Source organism: Triturus cristatus, chromosome 3_2 (genome assembly GCF_964204655.1).
Source record: "Triturus cristatus chromosome 3_2, aTriCri1.1, whole genome shotgun sequence".
NCBI lineage: Eukaryota > Metazoa > Chordata > Amphibia > Caudata > Salamandridae > Triturus > Triturus cristatus.
The window spans coordinates 824,880,993-824,899,329 of record NC_140584.1 but is presented as its reverse complement, the minus strand read 5'-3'; the positions used below and the strand labels follow the sequence as shown (position 1 = coordinate 824,899,329).

Genomic DNA, 18,337 nt, shown 5'->3' with positions numbered 1-18,337 from the left:
AAAGGTGGATTGTTGCAGCTATGATACTAAGTCATGGGAATTGGGACTTGAGCATAATCAGTAAAGGATGTTCCTGGTGTGAAATTGCTAAACTCCCCTGTGATTAAAGAGATTTGTTCAAATGACCAGGTAAGTATCTCCATTTATTTCAGGCAGTCTTGAGATCTTCCTGAACATCTGTAATGGCCAGTGCCATAGCCTGCAGCATATTGAGTTCAGACCTCATGCCAGCAGGGTAGGCCTGGCAAAGTGTTAGGTTTCACAGAAGTTGTCCAGCAGAGTTTGTTGACAACCTACTCTGCTCTTTAGCACATGCTTCTACCACTACACATTAAAATACTAGAAGCAGAACTAAATACTGAAGTGAAGGGAGAACGGGAGTGAGAGAGGAAAGTGACAGCCACGAGTACTCAACCTCATCCCGCACAAGTCTCCTTGGTCAGGTCTTTCAGAATAGGCATCACTCAGACAGACGTTCCCAGGCAGTTCAGGCGCACACTAAAATCGGAAGAAAGTCCACTGTTCAGCTTGGGTGTCTCAGCGATCCAACCACCACAGGCCAATTCACCACAGTCTTGTGGGAAAATAGTTCACAGTTCTCCTCTGCTGCCTGCCAGGGAAAAAACATATAGAAGGTCCTTTGTCATTCCTGACAGGGTTAGCTCCAAACTTTATCCCTGTTTCCTCCATTTACATGTCATTTTGCATGTGGCAGAAGTTCCCAGGCCTGAAAGCACGTGTACCCAAGTGGGTATGTCTGTCATGGCCGCGGGAAAGGTTGTGCTCTTCAATGTGTGCCTGTGGTCCGTGCTCCACCTCTGTCCACAGCGAATCTACTACTGAGTCTAGATTATTTGGGAGACACCACCCTTCAACAAAAGCTGCTGTTTCCTCATAGGTTTAAACCGGGCAGTGCCCTCTCACGACTCAGGCGCCCGTCGCTTTCAATGTCTGAAGATGCCATTGATTGCCATCATCACGACCAGGTGAACTGTGAGAAAACCCAAGCAAAGTGTATCAGTGATGCCATGCTGATACAGTCTGCCCATGGACAGAGTGGGCATATTTGTATTCAGCAGTAGGTATGGGTGGTGGCGGGAGGGGTGTTGGAAAAGAAGTCACATTTTGTGGATGTACCTGGTTGAAAAACTATAAATACCTTCTTTGGGTAGGAAACAATTAGCGGGGTGACCTTATAAGTGCATCTACTGTTTTATTCCTACTCCATAGGATTCAACACTCCAAAATTCCCCTGTCAAGATTCATCATTTTGTTATTCATTAGCACCAGACAGGAATGTCAATTGAGCCGGTCAAAACCTGCTAAAAAACAGAAATTATGAAGCGCATGATTAGATCGACAAAAGTGTCCTGTTTGCACTTAGTAAAGAAGTTGAAGGGGAAATGTATTCCCTTCGGCCGACAGAGAAAACATATACTGTCATGCAAACTAGGTCATTTTGTGTTGTTTTTCTTAGAATCAGACAACAATGCACTGAAAGAAGACATAACACCCTGAAATTTAATGAGACATTTAAATACAATATTCACAGAAGCAAGACATTTAGGCCTCTGTGGAAGCTTTAATGTGATTTGGATCTGGATGCAAAGCGTGGCGTTGACCAGTGGATTGTGTCACCCATCGGGTTCTTTTATTGCAAAACAAGGAACCTTCTTGTTAGTAGTAATTCTAATTGTAATTGTAATTGCATTTATATAGCGCTTACCACCCCTGACAAGTCTTCAAAGCGCATTTTTCGGTGAGTAGCACGCTACTCCAGAACGCATAAAGGATTAGTGGTGAATTAGTATAGTGAAATATGAAAGTAATTTGAGTGGTGGATATGCTAGTCAGTTGTTTGGATTGAGTAGGATAGTGGAGGGATAGAAGAGGGAACGATTTAGATTTTTTTTAGCTGAAAACAGTAGAAGGAGGCTTGGGATGAGTAAAAGGGAGTGGAAGGGGAAAAGTCAGAGGGAAGGGCTTATAAAGGCTTGTTTGGGAGATCTGAATAGTAAAAGAGGTATGAGATGATGCAAGGAGGTGTAGAGTAGGGAAAAGTCTAGAGAGGGTTATTTTGGGGAGCATAGTAATGGTATGGGGTGTGGGATGAATGAGAGAGTGGAGGTAGAGGATATCTCGATAGAGGTATAGGGTGATAAATAAGGTAGTGCATTGGAAAGAATAGTAGAATGGGGTTTGAGATGAGTCAAAGAGTTGAGGTAGAGGATATATTGAGTGGCATAGAGTGAGAAAAAGGTTAGTGTATTGGATATGGTGAATTAGAGAAAAAGTAATAAGTATATAGATTTTTTTTGTAATTCAATAGTGAAGCTATTGTAGATAAATAGTTATGATAAAAAATTTACTTATTTATGCAATCACTCATATACATGATAAAAACATAGAATAATGTAACTATCAGTACTATGTACATTTGTTAAGCAGAACTAACGAATATCTATATTTTTAAAAACATAATTATTGTACATGTTTATGCAAACAAAGCAATACAAATATATAGGTACATATCTATAATCCAAATAAATGCTTATAAACAGAGGAATATGCTGTATATTTCTGTTTGCGGATGGTGGTTATGTGGGGAAGAGCCGATTCTTGAGTAGTTTTCTGATGATAAGGTGGTTATCCATGGATCTTATGTTGGGGGGTAAAGAGTTCCATAGTTTGGGTGCTTGAACAGAGAAGGATGTGCCACCCATGTTTTTTTTTTGTATGTTGGGATTTTGAGGCGAGGTGTCAATCTAGAGTGGAGGTTCTTTTGTTGAATGTGTTTTGTGATTTTATTCCTCATGAAGAGTGGTCCCTTTCCATGTATCACCTTTGGGTGAGACAAAGAGGCTTGAACGTGGATCTTCTGGCAACCAGTAACCAATGCAGGGCTTTCAAAGTAGGGTTTAAATGTAAGAGTAATCTGGCAGTCAAGTTCTGAATCTGTTGTAGTCTTTTCATAGTTGTTAAAGGTGATCCATGGTAGAGGCTGTTGGCGTAATCCAGTCTGGACAGAACAGGAGAGCTGGTAGCCCGTACCTTGTGTGGAAATTCTAGATGGGGGAAAATTTGCTGCAGAGTTTTTATAGTAACAAAGCTTGATCTTGATAGTTTGTCCACTTGGACATTGATTGATTGCTTGGAGTCCATGGTCATTCCGAGGTTTCTTACTTCCATTGATACTTTAGGCAGTGTTCCGAGATCAGCAGGCCAGGTGGCGAGCGGGTCACAATTTTTCCAATCGTCACACATGAGTATTTCCGTTTTGGAAGCATTCAATTTGTGATGACTCCACATCAGCCATTAATCTATGGCTCTGAGACAGCTGAAAGTTTGTGAGTTTCCTGTCATCTGCATAGTTGTAAGCACGTGAGGTGAAATTGATTGATCAGTGCCGGTAACGACTTCATGTAGATATTGAAAAGCATAGGAGAGATGATAGAGCCTTGAGGGACCCCTGCCTTCATGAAATACGGTTTGGACGAGAAAGGGGATATGGATGGCTTTAGTTCTGTTACGAAGGTAGGGTGTTATCCAGTCTAGAGCAGTTCCCTCTATTCCGGCTTCGTAGAGTCTTTGAATCAGTGTCATGGACTACCGTGTTCAAGGCAGCCAAGAGATCCAAGAGAAGTAGCGCAGCAACTCAGTTGTGGTCAACTGTGCTATTTCAGAGCATCCCAGATGGCAACGAGGGCAGATTCTGTGCCTTTTCCTGGACAAATGGCCACTATATTCCTCTAGGAACATTCCTCTGGCACAATGCACAGAATGCTAGCTACAGGTCAAGGTACAGCTTCTGCAAGCATTACTCTGTAAATACAGGCCCCAGCTCTGATGTGCAGGTCAGGCCAAGCATCTTTGAAACATCTTATCCAGCTGTCAAATGAATGCTGATGATCCAGCGCAAGAAAGGGGACAGATTTTTACAGATCCTCCCTGCGTCACAGACCCGACGTCACGCTAACTCATTCACACACGCATTCATTGGTGGGGCCCATAACACCAACACTCATACTTTTCTCTCACAGGTCTGCACACAGGAGAAATGATGCGCTGGACAATGTGGGGGGTACCTTATTACCTATAGGGAAGAAAAGTTATATTACAGAATATACATATATGCATCACCACCTATAGGATCCTAACCTTAACATCAAGGCACTCCACCACTTGGTCGACGGACCAATTAGTTGGAATGGTTGATGGCGATTTAGAACCAGCTAAAACACATTTAAGCTTCAGAATCCTTTAATCTCCTAATAGAAAAATCACAAACTCATAATTTCTGTTAATCAAATTATTGTTTATCTAAATCTTGTTTGCAATTATATCATTAGCATTTCTGTCAATCAAAGTTGAAATTTAGTCAAACAACACAAATCGCATAACATTTTATATTTACCTATTCTTGCTATAGGGGTCTTTTCTAATTCAATTGGCTCTGCATAAACCAAAATTCCTGCTCAATTGTCCCAATAAAGCAGGCCAAGACTCAAAGTCCGGTAAAGTTCTTTGCTCAGCACGTCACAGTCCCAAAGATTTCCAAAGGACCAGGAATCGTGCAAGCATTTAGCTCATCTGTCATCGCCTGTGGGGTCGGTAGGGGTGTGCGGGATAACTCCTCCCTATTCTACTACCCTTTTTATAATAAAATTCTGGATAACATGAAACATTTCTTTGGCAATACTATAGTCTGATTGGTCCATTTGAAGAAAATGTTATCAACGTTCAACTTTCCCAGAGACTTTGGTTCTCATAAAAGTGCTGGGTCACTTCCTCAGTTTAGGTCATCACCATGCAACATTGTAATTTCCCTGGTTGTGGAAGTTCATTGTTTTATGCATTGATTTTCATTAACTGAAGTTTTGTAGTCCTCCATGTTCCTATCCTTGACCAGGAACATTGTGCTCTGACTTGAGGGTGCCTGGAGGTCTACGGAGCCATCCGAGTCTGCGCAGTAGACATTGCGCTCACGAGACGGTGGCCACTTCTGAACTCCATTTTGAATGTCATGGTTTGGTAGGCCCAAATGTCAGCTTGAGTTTGAGTTTAAAAATATTTATATAGCGCACTTTCACCAGCGGTTTCATGGCGCTGCAACAGACAGATCCCCAGAGTAGAAATAACAGAAAATAATAAAAAGAAGACAAAAACAGCAAATGATCTAGTTAAAAAATTTAGCAAATAGATGAGCTTTGAGCTTTTTCCGGAATTGGGGGTAGAAAGTTAGAGATCTAAGCTCTAAAGGCAGGGAATTCCACAGGACTGGGGCAAGGGTCGCAAACTTCGATCCTCCCCACTTCTTCCTCCGGAAACGGGAGACTGACAGCAGGGATTGCGTGGATGAGCGTAGTTCCCTAGTTGGAACGTAGGGAACGATCTCAGATGAAATAAAGGCCGGAGCCGCGCCCAGTCGTGCTTGAAAGATGATAGAAGCAAGCTTAAACTGGACGCGTTCACGGACAGGGAGCCAGTGTAAGGATTTGAGAAGGGATGTTACGTGATGGGATTTTGGAAGATTGAACACCAACCGTGCCGCCTGGTTCTGGATCAACTGCAAACGCCTTAAACTATATGCAGGTATACCTGCATATAGGGCGTTGCCATAATCCAGGCGGGAGATAACCATCGCCAAGATGATCAATTTTAAGGCATCAAAGGAGAAAAAGCGGGATACCTTGCGGATGGTGCGTAGTGACAGAAAAGAAGAAGACACCACAGAGCTAACCTGGGAGTGAAGAGTGAGCTGAGAATTAAGTTTGATACCTAAAGTTTTAACTGAGGTAGAAGGGACCGGGGAAGAACCAAGGGAAGGGGGCCAAAAAAGTGAAGACCAGGGACTGGAGGAACCACCCGTCAACACCAACTCGGTCTTGTCCGGGTTAAGTTTCAAGTGGTTGTGGTTCATCCAGTCCCGGATAAAAATCATAATGGACTGGAAATTTAAGATGGAAGCAGAGGAAGAAGAGAGATTGAAAACAAGTTGGAGGTCATCCGCATAATTGTATACGCTGACCTCCATTTGCTGCAACGAAAAAATAAGAGGGGCAATATAGAGGTTAAACAAAAGAGGTGAAAGGGAGGAACCTTGGGGAACCCCGCACTGAACTTTGCGGAAGTCCGCAGAAAAGTCACCCAGGCGAACAGCCTGGGTGCGGTCCCTCAGGAAGGAGGATAACCACACCAGGGCGGTACCCCCTATCCCCGCCGCCCTGACACGGGAAAGCAAGATGGTGTGGTCAACCGTGTCAAAGGCGGCTGAGAGATCGAGGAGGACCAAAGCCTGGGCCTGGTTGGTATCCATTCCCTCCCTGAGGTTGTCAAGGACCGAGAGTACTACGGACTCCGCAGAGTGTGCGGGGCGGAAGCCGGCCTGGCGGGGAGCCTGCTTAAGCAAAACAAACACAAAAAAGTAATTAATACACAGAAATGAAGATTCTAATGTTAAACCCTAACTAATCCCTTTATGTATTAGTATTTTCCTAGCTTATAGCGACATTTAAAGCAATAAAAACTCACCATCTGGTCCAAACAGAAACACAAACGTCACCAAAGCAACATAAATCATGCAATGTCCTATCTCCACACGTACTACTGTTAATAGGCGTACCATAATTAGTTATTAGAGTTATTCTGCCATGCAAATAGCAATGAGTCCCGCATGTAATTTGTGTTTTGCAAAATGTTGGTTAGTATAACACACCACTCAGTTAAATCAAATTATAATATGAATCAATTAAGTAATTAGTATTTTCATGCAAAATAGAGGAGGTATAAAAAATTGTTGAACCTTCAGCATTCCACAAACTACACCCTCTTTGGCCAAAATAATATCAAGGGCAAGTCAATTTTGCATCACCATGGCTCGCATGGCAACCATCTCTGTATTTACCAATGAAAATCCTCCAGCACTGCTTGTTGATAAGCGATCCACTACTGTAGACTATTTTCTAATTTTGTGTGCATTCAGAGATATTCCAACGGCTGGTATCAGTGCTCCAAAAATATCCCCTACAATTTCTGCCCAACTCTCTCTCCTTCTACATGTTAGTTGTCTACCTATCTCATGTGCACCATCTTTTCCCCTTCCCACATGAAATATCTTTGGGAAAACCAGGCCTAGGTAACATGTGCCAAACCAATGGTCAGGTAATCGATAATAAGCTTTGTTCCTTCAGATAAAGTATAATCCAGGGAATACTGGATCATTTCCTCCTTTAAATCCCCATCCACCCATGATTCTATAAGTATCATGGCAATCACTCGCACCTATGAAGTAATTATCATACACAGTTTGATTTCTTCTAATCCACAATTTCCCTTTCTGAGGCCAATCTAAAGCCATAGCTGGACTAATTTCCCCTTTCAAATGTTTTCTCTTTCAACATCCCAGACTGTCTCTTCTTCTTTTCTCTCAGGTATTTTCTTTTTAATTTTTATTCTCCTTTCGTCTACCATATCTAAAAAAGTATTTTCTTCCTTCTTCAAACTACAAGTAAAATTATTTCTAAATACTGATTCTAAAGTTAATTCTCTAGTTTCTAGAAAAAATTCACCTGAAACTTTACCAGGTTTTACTCTATTTAGTTCAGAAACTACGGGTACTTGTGAAAAAATATTATCTACATCAGAAAAATAATATTCTAGTGTTCCTGTTTTATAAAACAGACTTGCTAATACACTACATGTTATTCCATATGTTACTGGAAGGTGATGGTAAGTAACACCCTCAGACACTGATGCAGGCAACTGCATGCATACATAGCAGTCTCTCACATCCATTGTTTTTACATATTCATACAATAATTTTGAAAAAACATTGTTAGAAAAATCAGTTATGGACCTATCTTTATGTAAATAAGTTCTATCTATTCCTCTAGTTGGATTAATATCATGAATCTTCTCTACATCAGTCTTATTTTCGCCATGACCTTCTATCGTCAAAAACGTTATTTTAAATGAAACCATTAAAGCTAACGCACTCCACAGAAGCATTAGTAATCCTGTACAACAGCAACACACCTTGCACCATCTTCGAAGGAACACACATGTAGATTTTCTACTTTCTGTGTTTGCCATTTTGTAAAATGATCAGTGTCTTTTGACTTAGCCTCGTCTACACACAACTAGTTTTGTCTAAACCCAAGGCTCTAGGCGCCTACTTGGTTCTTTTCGGATATGTCTCTTGTTCGGTATTTTCAAAATTCTCTTCTGGAACACCTTGGTTTCCTCAATTTGGTATTTGATCGTCTTTTACTTTGCTCTCACAATCTTGATTCAGAATTTCCTGAACTTCCGTCTCTTCTCAGATGTCGGACAAGATAACTCTCAGGATTTCCGATTCTTCGTCTTCCTCAACCACTTCTGGTATAGTCACCCCTAGATCCCCTTGGCTATCTGCTTCCTCTTGTACTTCAGGAAGTGCCACATGTGACCATTCTGGTGACTTATACTTCTGGTTAGGCTTTCTAGTCCGTTTTCTTTCCTCTGACGGTGTCTGTTCAAAGTCTTTCAATTTCTCTTGGCTAGACACCTCATTCACTTGTTCAGCTCTGGATGACTTTACTCGTGTCAGTCGGTATCTCAATCTCTTTATCTTGTTTGGCCAAACTTCTTCCTTTGCTGGCCTTTTCAACTTGTTTCCTTTTTCACTTCTCTCAGTTCTCCATGCTCTTTTTCTCAGAACTCGACCTTCCGGTACTTCGTCGTCACTGTCCTCAGATTACTTTCAGTAGTCTTTCTTTCCACCACTTCCTTTTTCTTATCCACTTCTGTCCCTCCACGTGTTTCTTCCACACAATCTTCCTGCTGACTAACTGCCCCTTCTTCTACCTGGATGTATGGTTTCCCTACACCTCCTCGGGGGTCTTCCGCAGCAATCTTTCCCTCTCTCTCTGTATCTGGTACCTCACCATCTACCTCTGTGATTTCAGGTGGAATTTCCCTTGTTTTTTCATGTGGAGCTTCTTTATCAAGAATTTCTTTGACTGTCTCTTCACTGTTTTCGTTTATTCTTTCATGTACTTGTACTGGTTCAGTATCTGACTCTGAGCTAGTGTCAGAAATTTGCAATCTCCTTCTTAACTGTAGATTCTCTGGTGCTATAACTGGGCTTGATTCTAACTCCCCCCTTTTAGGAGTTTGTCTTGTTCTTGTTTCTTCTGAATCTGACACAGAACTGGTATCGGATTCTTCAAAGTATTCTTCTTCACTGTTATCCACTGGATTTGGAATTCCCAAGGTACGGCTAGCATGAATCCAATTCTTCACTCCTGCACATTTCACAGCTGTCATCGTGGTCAGGATCATCTGACGTGGTTTACCCCACCTTGGGACCAGACAATTTCTTCTTCTATGCACTTTTATTCTCACCCAGTCACCTGGGCTTAGATCATGAGCTGGCTTCTTTTCAAGAGTGGTTGCATCCGATCCGACCTGAGGAAACACAGAATGAACGGAATCAGCTAACCCCTTGCAATAATCCAACACCAAATCATCAGATATAGGCAATAGACAGGAATGAAAACATGTCTCATTGCCCTCCCCCTTACTATTTCATGGGGACTCAATCCAGTATTCCTATCAGGAATAGATCTAATAGTCATGAGCACTAGAGGCAAGACATCAGGCCATTTAAAACCTGTGGCTAAACACATTTTTCCTAATCTGTTTTTAATGGTGCCATTTACTTGTTCCACCACACCGGAAGCCTCTGGGCGATAAGCACAATGCAGTTTCTGTTGTACATTTAATGCTTCACAAATCAGTTTCATTATTTCATTATGAAAATGTTTTCCCCTATCTGATTCGATCGTGACTGGAAAACCAAATCTGGGAATGAACTCTCTCAATAGTAGCTTTGCTACAGTAATTCCATCACTTCTTCTAGTTGGATATGCTTCCACCCATCAAGAAAACTGACAAACTACCACAAGAACATACCTCAACCTATTACAGGGGGGCATTTCAATGAAGTCAAGCTGCATTCTTGTGAAAGGCCCTCCTTCTCGTCCTATCGTTCCTAGACTTACCACTGTTTTTCTTCCAGGATTTTATTGCTGACATATAAGGCATCTTTGACATAGGCTCTCAGCTACAAGTCTAAACTTGGCATTATACCATGTCTGTTTGAAAAGTCTGATCATAGCATCTCTTCCCACATGTGCTTGTCCATGATACATCCGTGTCATGTTAGAAACCATGCTATCAGGCATGACTGTTCTTCCATTCCGATAAACCGACACATGATCTGTCTTTCGTGGTGCACATCCTGCTTTTATCCACTGTTTCCTTTCCTCATCTCCTGCTTCTTCTTGTAACTGCCTCACTTCCTCCCATGTGTTTACAGTGTTAGTAAAAAGTAAGGGACATGAATTCATCTCTTTTTCCCTACCACGATTTACAGAATTCTGATTTCGTGCACAATATTGTGCCATGTCATTAGCAAACTTTTTCCCTGCTGATATATAATCAGCAGACTTTGAGTGTGCAGCACATTTTACTACTGCCAATTGCTTAGGCAGCTGTATCGCCTCAAGCAATTTTCCAGCCACTTCAGCATTCCTTATAGGAGTTCCACTCGATGTCAAAAATCCTCTTTGGGACCAAATTTGCCCAAAGTCATGCACCACACCAAAGCCATACTGACTATCGGTGATCACAGTCACTCTCAGATTCTTTCCCAACTTGCATGCTCGTGTTAATGCAAATAGTTCAGCAACCTGGGCCGATTTCACTCCTTTCAGACAGGATGCTTCCAGTACAGCTGCTACAGTACACACTGGGTATGCTGCACTCAAATTTCCCTCATCCGTTCTCAAACATGACCCATCCACAAACATCACATAGTCACTTTCTGTCAAAGGTAAATTTTTTATATCAGGGCGTGGCTTGGTACAAAACTCAAGCACTTCCAAACAGTCATGATCCACATCATCCCTGACTTCCACATTCTCAGCATCAGGTAACAGTGTTGAAGGGTTCACATTCAGACATCTCACAAGGCTCACATTGGTTGCACCTAATATGACTTTCTCATATTTAGTTAGACGACTATGTGTCATAAATTGAGTGCGGCTCCTAGTTAGAAGGATCGCCACATCATGAGGCACAAACACTCTCACAGGATATCCCATCACAATTCCTTCACTCTGTTCCAGACTTACAAGTAGCTGCTACAGCTTTCAAACAACCAGGCAATGCCACAGCTACAGGATCTAGCATAGCTGAAAAATATGCAATTGGTCTTCTCAATTTTCCATGTTTCTGTACTAGTACGGAAAGTGCACATCCATTTCTTTCGCTGCAATAGAGTTCAAATTCTTTTTCATAGTCAAGCACGCCAAGAGCTGGGGCTTCACACAAACCATCTCTCAATTGTTTAAAAGCCTTCAACTCTTCTTTATTAAATTCAATGGGGTCTTTTACATCACTCTTTGTCAAGCGTACCAGAGGTTTTGCAATCAATGAAAAATTACTAATCCACTGACGGCAATATCCAACCATTCCAAAAAACATTCTCACCTCTCTCTGAGTCATTGGGGCTCTCATTCCTTTGATTATCCTGATTCTGTCTGCAGTCACTTATCTTAGCCCTTTTTCAATTTTATGGCCTAAATACTGTACTTCTTTTTGACAGAATTGTAATTTTGATGGTGATACTTTAAGTCCTCCATCTGCCAAATGATTCAGCAATGCAACCGTATCCACTACACAAGCTTCTCGAGTTCTCGATACCACCAATAGGTCATCGATATATTGGACTAGTACCAAACTTTCGGGCATTTTTAAATCTTCTAGAGACTTCTTCAGGATCTGATTGACTATCGATGGACTTTCTGTATATCCCTGTGGGATTCAGCACCATGCCAAAGTACGTTCGCCAAACCGAAACGCAAAGATCTGTTGGCTGTCAGGGTGCAATGGAATGGAAAAGAAAGCATGACACAAGTCGATCACTCTGTACCATTCTGCATCATGAGGAATCTGATTTAGAATCACAGAAGGATTCGGTACAATGGGACAACATGATACAACAATTGTATTCACTTGTACTATCCTGAAAGTTCTATTAGGCTTTTTCAGACCCATAATTGGTGAATTACATGGACTGCTCATTATTTCTCTCAAAATACCTTGTTCAATCATTCTGTCTATTATAGGAGTAACTCCTGCAATTATCTCGGGTGTCAATTTGTACTGTGGAATATTTGGCTAACTTACTCCTTCCTTTACAGAAATTTTTATGGGATCTACATTTTTCATTAATCCCACATCTTCCCCTGTGAAATCCCATACCTCCGTTTTCACTGTTTTCTTCAATTCCTGAGGCATTTCTTCGGGTCAAATACAGCAAATGCCTCAGTAATTTCAGGTTCCGTGTTAGCTATAGTCATTTTGTACAGTACATCCTCATCAGGAGTCTCAAAAGCTATACCATCAGGAGTACAGAAAATTGTGCAGTTCATCTTGCACAGCAAGGCCCTTCCTAACAAATTTACAGGGCTGGTATCGCCCACGACAAATCGGTGCATTTCGGAAAATTTCCCTATTTTGACTTTAACTGGTTCAGTGAGATATGTTTTTATCTGTCTGTTGGATACTCCAACTACTTGGATTGTCTCATCCAAGAGAGGAAGATTTTTAACATCAGCTGATCTAACAGTTGAACGAGTAGCACCAGTATCTACTAGGAAAGTAATGTTTTCGTCATTTATCTTTCCATCCACAAAAGGGCCTGTCTGGTCTACTTCCAGACTTGCGCCAAGTACACACTCTTCTTTCTCTCCTCGGCACCGTCAATAACTCTCTTCTGACTCACTCTCATCTCGTTGTAGCCAATACTACGAAACAGCACTAGCGCGCGGCAGCTTAGTTACCTGTTCTTCGTTGTAGAATCCTGTCTCATTAATGTATCTCTGAGGATTTACGCTCTGTGGAAAAGGCGGTTTTGGAACCTGACACTGTTGGACAACAACCTGCTGCTGTCGCTGCATTTGACAACTCACCTCATTCTGCACTTGTGGATTCAATGATGCATTATCGCCATTAGCACTTGGGGGAAATTTACACTCGGTTTTCCAATGCCCTATCTTTCCGCAGTTATGACATGGTCACTTCTTTTTGGCTTCTTCTATACTAATCTGTCCTTTCCCTTTCCCAATATTGAGTTTCTGTTTCATATGGCTCATGCCGTTTGCCTGTTCAATCAGTTGGGCTTTCTGTCTTTCTGCCACTTTCACTTGAGCCCACATGGCTTTTTCTTTTAACTTATGTTGTTTGGCTTCAATCTCATCGCTAAAATATTTTGCATGCCTCTATACTTCATCTATCTTTTTATTTTGCCAATCCACTGTATGCTGTTTAATCATTTCACTTACTTCAGGACGCAACCCATACACAAATCGATCTACAAAATGACGAAATCTTTCTCACTCAAATTTTTATCACCACTGTATTGTTTAAAAGCCAATAATAATCTTTAATAATAGGCATGTACAGATTATTTTACTTCTTGGTGAGTTCTATCAATCTTTACCCAATCAGTTTCTTTTGGAGGTACATTATTTTTCAGGAAGGTAACTACCTGTTCATATTTTCTCATTACTTCCAGATCAGGAGCACCTGTTTTTGGATCCCTAGGGTATTCTTGAGTAGGCCAACCTATTGTAATTTTACATTCTGTCCATAGATCTGCTGGCACAATTATGTCAAATAAACTGTTCAAATCAATCCATAGTACTTTTGACAATTTGACAAACCTGTCTACCTGCCTGTACCACTCCACTGGCTTCTTGCGCAAGCGAGGAAAGTCATTTGTAAATGATAAAATGTCCTGTCTAGTCCAGGGGACATGCACCTATCCTCCTCCTGGAATTTCCCTCATAGGACACTCAATTACCACCTTTTCTTTTTCTCTTACTGGGAAAGCTGCGAACGTTTTGTCTGTTGCATCGTCCCGTTTTCGAAACCACCTACTTTTCCATTTATCTACATCTCCCCATTTTCTCAGTAAAGCAATTAGCTCTTTAATTTGAGTTATTCTTCCTGCAGTAGTCAGACTCTCAATGTCTTTTTCAGCAAAGTCTACTTCAAAATCGATACCCATTTCACTTGCTACTTCTTCCAATTTTTCATGTAAATTCCTCGCTCTCCATGTTATACTTTTACATAGAAACATTAGTTCTTCATCCTGATATGCTTTTAATTTTTCTGTGGGAATAGTTCCTACTATTAATTCTTCTAAAACTATTTTTAATTTTGCCACATCTAAAGGTCGAGGTTCAGCATCTTTTGCTGTAAGCTCCTTAATCATTCACTTAGTTCCTCAGAAGTAGGACCTACAGGATTTGGTTCATTTCTTGTTTGTTCTAAATTCTTTGGTGTCCCTGGTACTAATTCTGTTGTCATTATTGCTTTATTCGCTAGGCTCTGATTTACTGTCAATTTTTTAGGAGTAGTTAATCCAGAAATTCCTACCACTTGTCCCCATGGATTTTTTCTTGAATCTCTTTTTTCCATTTTGGTTTGTTTATTACTGTTGTAAGGGATCGTTAGACAATATTCACTATCCTTTTGCTTATCAAAAATAGGCATCACTGATCCTATAGTTACAGGAACAGTTACAGCTTCCATATTTTTAGTCAATTCCCTAATCTTTTCAGTTAACTCTAAAGTAGTTCTAGCTAATTCAGCTGAATTTTCATTTGTCATTTTACCAGGTTGTTTTTTTCTGATTCCCTAAAGGGATTATTTCTCCCTACCTCGGGTGGCATTGACTCAAATTTTTATAAAACATGTCCTCAAGTACATCATCCTCCGACTCATGCACACCTTACTTGTAACCTTCTGATCCTGTATTGTTTTTCTTCTCTGTACATTTTCTACTACTAGTCTCTTCAGTATTTCTCATAGGGAACATCCCATCAGCCATATTTGCACTTCGCCATCTCCTCATTCTGTGATCATGATTCTCCTGTCCACACAGTCTTCCAAACATGTATTTATACCATCCGCCACTCCGCTGTCCTTCTCTTTCATACATCTTATCTTCCCATTCTGTCAATGCTTCAAATTGAGTAGGTCTAGGTCTCGGTTCTAATCTCATAATTCTTTATCTTAAATTCCTTAATACTGCTAAATTAAATGAACCATGTTCTGGAAACGCTAAAACTCCATCATCTTTTGTATACTTTTCCCATTTATCTAGCCAAATACATGTATGATACCCATATTTCGCAACCATGAAGGATGCGGGTGATTTTGGTGGAGGAAGCAACTGTCCCTCTCTAGTCACAATCGGTTTATGTTTTTTAAATAAATTCTTGATCTTTCAAAACCAGGAATTTTTCTCTTTTTTTGGTGGATCGTAATACATCATTTTCTTTTCTCAGTATCGCTAGATTTCTCCTACGACTATTCTGTGGTCTTATCCAATCGTAGCGCGACTCACACTAACACACCAATCAGGAGCGTCTATGTCACTTCTGTAATACTCCAATCTCAGCGCGACTCACACTAACGCACCAATCAGGAGCGTTTGCGTCACCCTGTCACTTCTCCACTCCTAGTGCGGCATGCACCAACGCACCAATCCGGAGCGTTTGTATCTCTTAACAGCTGGCCAATCCCAGCGCGGTCTTCTCTGAAGTCAGCTTTTCTCACTACTCCTGCTTCTGTTTACCCCTCCTTTACAAAATGTATCTGCAAACTCTCTCTTACGTTCTTTTCAATCAAACATCTGTTAGTAACAACATAAAAACACAATCACTGTCCGCTTCGCTAACAAAAGATTAGTTTTGACCTTTTTCACAAGAATTACGTATTTCTCGAAAACAGCGCTTACCTCTTCCCTACCACGGAATTATTTCATTCGCCGATAAAGTAGCACTTCCCTCTACCATACCCTTCTAACAAGCATTAGCTAACCGTTTCTCTGGAAATAAAACACCTGTTGGAGACTACACTGCTCCTGAGAATTAAGACCATAGTTTCACAATTAAACCGAATGCTATTTCACTTACACACATTCATACGGAAAATGTAGTTCATTTACACAGAATCCTGTATTTCTCGAGAGCAGCTCTTACCTCTGCCCTTCCACAGAATTATTGCATTCGTTTATAAAGTAGCACTTCCCTCTACCTTACCCTGCTTACAAGCTTAGGGAACACCTATTACCTTTCCAGTGATGAGCGTAATCAGAGCTCACAATTGACTCCTGTTACTTAAGACCAAAATTTTACAGGTGGCCTTCGCTATCCATAAACCACTTTCACACAGAAATGTCCCTAATGTTAACACGCGACGATGTTACCAATCCGAACCCAGACAATGCGTCGTGCAACTCCAATCGTTACACGTTTTCCCCGTGTACCTACAGGGCAACAAGACAATACACTGTGCGACTTCACTTGCCACACGTTTTCCCTGTGTACCTACAGGGCATCCGACTTCCTACATCCCAGAAGTCTTCAAAAACAACAGAAAACGCAACTCGCTTCAACATTGAATGTTAATACATAAATCAATAATCAATCAAACATATGCGATCAACAATCAAAAATCAAAATCAATAAGCAATAATCACCAAACCAATGCAATAAAACCACCAATCTGCTACCAGAAAAACTGATCCAGCGCAAGAAAGGGGACAGATTTTTACAGATCCTCCCTGCATCACAGACCCGACGTCACGCTAACTCATTCACACACGCATTAATTGGTGGGGCCCATAACACCAGCACTCATACTTTTCTCTCACAGGTCTGCACACAGGAGGAATGATGCGCTGGACAATGTGGTGGGTACCTTATTACCTATAGGGAAGAAAAGTTATATTACAGAATATACATATATGCATCACCACCTATAGGATCCTAACCTTAACATCAAGGCACTCCACCACTTGGTCGACGGACCAATTAGTTGGACTGGTTGATGGTGATTTAGAACCAGCTAAAACACATTTAAGCTTCAGAATCCTCTAATAGAAAAATCACAAACTCATAATTTCTGTTAATCAAATTATTGTTTATCTAAATCTTGTTTGCAATTATATAATTAGCATTTCTGTCATTCAAAGTTGAAATTTAGTCAAACAACACAAATCGCATGACATTTTATATTTACCTATTCTTGCTATAAACCGAATTTTCTGCTCAATTGTCCCAATAAAGCAGGCCAAGACTCAAAGTCCGGTAAAGTTCTTTGCTCAGCACGTCACAGTCCCAAAGATTTCTAAAGGACCAGGAATCGTGCAAGCATTTAGCTCATCTGTCATCGCCTGTGGGGTCGGTAGGGGTGTGCGGGATAACTCCTCCCTATTATACTACCCTTTTTATAATAAAATTCTGGATAACATGAAACATTTCTTTGGCAATACTATAGTCTGATTGGTCCATTTGTAGAAAATGTTATCATCGTTCAACTTTCCCAGAGACTTTGGTTCTCATAGAAGTGCTGGGTCACTTCCTCAGTTCAGGTCATCACCATGCAACATTGTAATTTCCCTGGTTGTGGAAGTTCATTGTTTCTTGCATTGATTTTCATTAACTGAAGTTTGGCAGTCCTCCATGTTCCTATCCTCGACCAGGAACACTGTGCTCTGACTTGAGGGTGCCTGGAGGTCTACGGAGCCATCCGAGTCTGCGCAGTAGACATTGCGCTCACGAGACGGTGGCCACTTCTGAACTCCATTTTGAATGTCATGGTTTGGTAGGCCCAAATGTCAGCTTAAGCAAAACAAACACAAAAAAGTAATTAATACACAGAAATGAAGATTCTAATGTTAAACCCTCACTAATCCCTTCATGTATTAGTATTTTCCTAGCTTATAGCGACATTTAAAGCAATAAAAACTCACCATCTGGTCCAAACAGAAACACAAACGTCACCAAAGCAACATAAATCATGCAATGTCCTATCTCCACACGTACTACTGTTAATAGGCGTACCATAATTAGTTATTAGAGTTATTCTGCCATGCAAATAGCAATGAGTCCCGCATGTAATTTGTGTTTTGCAAAATGTTGGTTAGTATAACACACCACTCAGTTAAATCAAATTATAATATGAATCAATTAAGTAATTAGTATTTTCATGCAAAATAGAGGAGGTATACAAAATTTTGCTTTACCTGCTCCATCACTGACATATAATACATTTATACCTGCAAGAGTAGATTTTGATATGTGGCCAGTATTCTAGATTCACATGGAGCCATGTGTGTGCCATCTCTTGAGTGAGCCATCAAAAGGAATATACAATAGTTGCCTTGATGTTTTTCCTAACTCATCTCTTTGTGTGGTAAATTGATCCATGTGCC

At 40.9% G+C, this 18,337-nt stretch overlaps 1 protein-coding gene across 3 annotated transcripts in view; it reads left to right on the top strand.

Moving 5' to 3' along the window:
* LOC146858231 (aldehyde oxidase-like) overlaps positions 1-18,337 on the top strand; it is a 623,555-nt gene that overhangs the window by 237,118 nt on the left and 368,100 nt on the right. The gene's annotated exons all lie outside the window — the stretch shown is intronic.